Source organism: Coenobita brevimanus, chromosome 71 (genome assembly GCF_032717465.1).
Source record: "Coenobita brevimanus isolate Jiangsu-jjx chromosome 71, ASM3271746v2, whole genome shotgun sequence".
Lineage (NCBI taxonomy): Eukaryota > Metazoa > Arthropoda > Malacostraca > Decapoda > Coenobitidae > Coenobita > Coenobita brevimanus.
Window position 1 is genome coordinate 4,097,891 of NC_137024.1, and position 4,870 is coordinate 4,102,760.

Genomic DNA, 4,870 nt, shown 5'->3' on the forward strand with positions numbered 1-4,870 from the left:
AATTACACACAACTTCAATGACTTCCTCTCAGCTGAATAAAATCGTCTGGTGTAAGATGGACTGGAAGATCTGAGTTATCCCGACCATAAGAGGGTTAAACAAACAAACAAACAAACAAACACGAAGATTATCCTTGTAAACAAACACTAGGATGAAAAGATACAAACAAACGGTAAGATGTAAACACACACACACACACACACACACACACACACACACACACACACACACACACACACACAGTAAGATTATCCTTGTAAACAAACACAAAACAAACAAACGGTAAGGATACGAAGTTTTGGGTCCAAGTCTTTCAATATGAGAGAGAGAGAGAGAGAGAGAGAGAGAGAGAGAGAGAGAGAGAGAGAGAGAATACAAAAAAGATGCTCCGGGATCGCTTCACTCTTGGAAAATTATCATCATATTCTACTTCATTTTCTTTATCCAGACGATTTTCTTAAGCTGAGGGAAGACTTCACGAACTGGGGGGGATTAGACAGACCCTCCACCAGCCCCTTAACCCCTCGAGGTGTGTCCCAAGCTGAGCAAAATCGTCTGATAGTAGCAAAAACAAAATACACTCATACGCACAGGGATGAAGAAAGGTAATGAAGTCTTTGAACACCTATACACTCTACGTCTCTCCCTCAGCTGAAAGAAATCGTTTGAGGGCAGAATATTAATCGTCTGGTGGTAACTAATACATAATCCTCTGACGGTAGCATGTAAGAAACCGTCTAAAAGTAGCGGGAATACAATGATAAAGGTAGCGGTAATGCAGCTCAAGTTAGCGATGAAGTGCCAAGCGTAAACACAATGAAATGGCAAATGACTACGCAACTAAACCGGTTATTTAAGTCTGCGTACACACACACACACACACACGGAATATATAATCACACACACACACACACACACACGGGACATATGTAATCAGTGACGCAGTACCTTGTGTCTCTTAGTTTATCTGCCTATATTATTCTCTCTCTCTCTCTCTCTCAGCGTCCTTATTTTTTCCGTGTGTGCTACCCCCATTTGTGTGTGTGTGTGTGTGTGTGTGTGTGTGTGTGTGTGTGTGTGTGTGTGTGTGTGTGTGTGTGTAGTGGGGAAATGTGATAATTATGTGTGCATATGAAGAATAAAAATACACACGCATACATACACATACAGAGAGAGAGAGAGAGAGAGAGAGAGAGAGAGAGAGAGAGAGAGAGAGAGAGAGAGAGAGAGAGATTATGTATGAGGATGGGGTTTTCGAATGAATGAATGAATGAGTGAGTGAATGGGTGTATGAACTGATAAAAGTGAGCGTAGGAGTGATGAATACATACAACGGAAGGGAGGAAAGGAAGGAAGGAATAAGCGAAGGAAGGAAGGAGGAGGAAAGAGGAAAGGAAGGAAAGAAAGGAGAGGGAAGGAAGGAAGGAAAGGATTTACGGAACGAAAGAAAGGGTGGAAGGAAGGAAGGAATGGAGGAAAGAAAGGAAGGACGGGAGTGGAGGGTAAGAAGGAAGAATGGACAGATAGATGGACAGATGGAGAAACAACCAAACACAGAAGAATCGGTAAATAAATGACGTATGGACGGACGAGTGAAGAGCGTATAGGCGGCGTCACACTGGGCCAAAAGTGGCTAACATGCGAGCAGCAACTGTGAGCCGTTAGCCAAGCTGACCCACGGTGAGCGAGACTTCGTCTGCGAGGCGAAATGAATAACAATTTTTGCTCACAGCTTGCTGGTGTGATTAGAACTCAATTTAATTATTGTGGTTTTTATTCATTTCTATCGTCTTTTTCTTGTGCCATGAAATCAATACTACTCGGATACTCTGGTGATCAGCCACAAAGGCTGTCCGTTTTGTTTCCAAACAACAAGTGGAAAGCAGATTGTGACCAGTATTCAATATCGATCCTGTGACAAGGAAAACTCTAGCAGACTGCCTTGTGGCTCTGGAGCTGCTGAAGTACATGGGGCGAGCAAAAGCAGATTCACACAAGGCATGGTTTGTTTACAAATGACCGCGAGACGCCAAAGCAGACGACACTGCTAGCCAATTCTGCTCGCAAAAACACAGGCGTGTGACAATAGCTCGACTTAGGTAGCCGTTTCGGCTCACAAAAGCTGCTCGCATGATAGCCACTTTTGTCCCAGCGTGACGCTGACTTAATGGTACGACGGAAGGAAAGTAGAGTGGCTGACTGGATGGTTGGACGAATGAATGAATAAATGAATGAATGAATGAATATATGCAAGGATGGATGAAAGAATGAACGAATGAATGAATGGCTGGCTGGCTGAATGAATGAATGGATAAATGAACGAACGCTGGACATATGGCCGAAGTATCAAGTCATGAGTATGGAGTAAAATATAAACAAACGAAGACTTAGAAATAATGAAATAAACAGCAAGTAAAGAAAGAAGAAAGGAAGATATGAAAATAATTGATGACTAAGAGGAAAAACAAAGACTGTGCTGGCGGAAGAGACAAAAGGAAAGGTGTCGGGAAGGAAGAGGAAGGCCGGAAGTAAGGATGGAAGGACCGAGGATAAATGCTCCACCACACTCACCCATGTCATCACTATCCCGCCACACCACTACCCTCATATCATCACTACTACCACAATCTAACCATGACCACTATCATCACTACCACTACCGCCACAATTTAACCACTATGGTCGTACCATTCTAAAGTGGCGGTTTGGGTGGGGCACGAACCTCTGTACAGAGTTGCCACGTTTTCCATACTCGCGATGCCTCTCTCTCTCTCTCTCTCTCTCTCTCTCTCTCTCTCTCTCTCTCTCTCTCTCTCTCTCTCTCCTGGGGGGATGTGCATCACCCTAGGGAATTTTGTTTCTTTTATGTCTTATAAACTTGTGCTTTCATTTCTTTATTTTGTTTTTTATTATAGTATTGTTTTACATATGACGCCAGATGACCTCGGTGTTACGGCGCTTTTTCATTCAATCATTCTGGCCCTCCTTCCTTCCCTCCCTTCATCTTTCCCTCAGCTTGACAATGCACTCAACACTGCCCCTGGATTCTCTCTCTCTCTCTCTCTCTCTCTCTCTCTCTCTCTCTCTCTCCTGGGGGAGATGTGCGTCAATTTTGTTTCTTTTATGAGTGACTTATAAACTTGTGCTTTCATTTCTTTATTTTGTTTTTATTATATCTAATTATGTTTAAAAATATTATTGTTTTACATATGGCGCCAGATGACCTCGTTGTTGTGGCGCCATGATTTGTTTTCATTCAATCACTCTCTCCCTCCTTCCTTCCCTCCCTTCCTTCATCTCTCAGCTGCACTCAACACTGCCCCTGGTGTGCCTTCCCCTCCCCCCCCCTCTCTCTCTCTCTCTCTCTCTCGTCTGTGGTATTTTAGGATACATTTTGGTTATTTTCTTTTACGTTATAATGTACATATTGTAAATTTGACTTTATTTCCACACCACCCAGGAGGTTAAAGTCTTGGCGCGTTTTTTTTAAGAGGTGTCCCCAAACAGGCCTATCGGACTGGGTGTGAGTGTTGCCGCTCACGAGGGTTTAATGTATATATTTTTTTTACTAAGAAACTGGCATATATTTGCTTATATTCCTGCACATTATCTTATAATCATAATTGTGACATTATTACCAACCCCAGAAATACGGTAACAGCCAATAAAAGTGACTACTTTTTTTTAAGCACCACTGTAAAATAATTATGCCACGTTTCTGTATTGCCGTATAAATATTTTACGCATAATCAGTTTACTGTTCTTTCATATATTATAACACACACGTTACCAGTATATTCTTATGTGCTTATCTTATTGTGATGCCTATAACATATATCAGAGCCGTTCACATAGCGGGTATGGAACACGTGGCACCACTGTACAGTGGTTCGTGCCCCACCCAAACCGCCACTTAAGATTGGTACCACCATACCACCATCATTACTACCACAACCACATCGCACCAATTATCACACCGCCATCTCATTACACTACCCAACTTCCTGTGTGTGTGTGTGTGTGTGTGTGTGTGTGTGTGCAATTAACATCTATCTTCTCGCCATGTGTGCACAGGAGTATAGAGGTCGAGAGAAACCCGTGTGTGTGTGTGTGTGTGTGTGTGTGTGTGTGTGTGTGTGTGTGTGTGTGTGTGTGTGTGTGTGTGTGTGTGTGTGTGTGTGTGTATGCGGGCGTGTATGCATGTATGAGTGCCTGTATGCATGAGGGTGCTGGTGATGCATTGTATGCCTGCTAACCCATATATTCCAACCTAACCCACTGCATACATATACACGTGTCTTTTCGTGACCTCAATGTATGGGAGACATGTGCTTATATTTACAGTCATACAGAGGAAGCGAAAACGTTCATGGGTCTATGTGTACAGGAAACGTTTGTGTGTAGAGGGTGCTATATAAGGGAGTAAAAACGTTGGCATACCGAAGCCTGTACATTCAAGAAACGTTTACGCTTCTGTGTTGAATTATATAGAAATTATTATTATTATTATTTTTATTATTATTATTATTATTATTATTATTATTACTTCTTTGTTTACTGTTGATAGATGGAGTGGGTAAGGATATATGGGAACAGAGTATACGAAGTGTGTGTGTGTGTGTGTGTGTGTGTGTGTGTGTGTGTGTGTGTGTGTGTGTGTGTGATAAAAACCGTGTACCCTTGTGCATGCAAACCACAAACCACATCACACCACCACACCGTAACCCGACCTAACCTGACCTACTATATCACCGCATCAACTTCACACTCAGCACAGGTCTATCACTCACCTATCCGACAATCTAATCAAAGAACAGCTAGGGACAGGGAAACATAACAGTCCTCTCTCACCTTTGCAATATCAGCCAC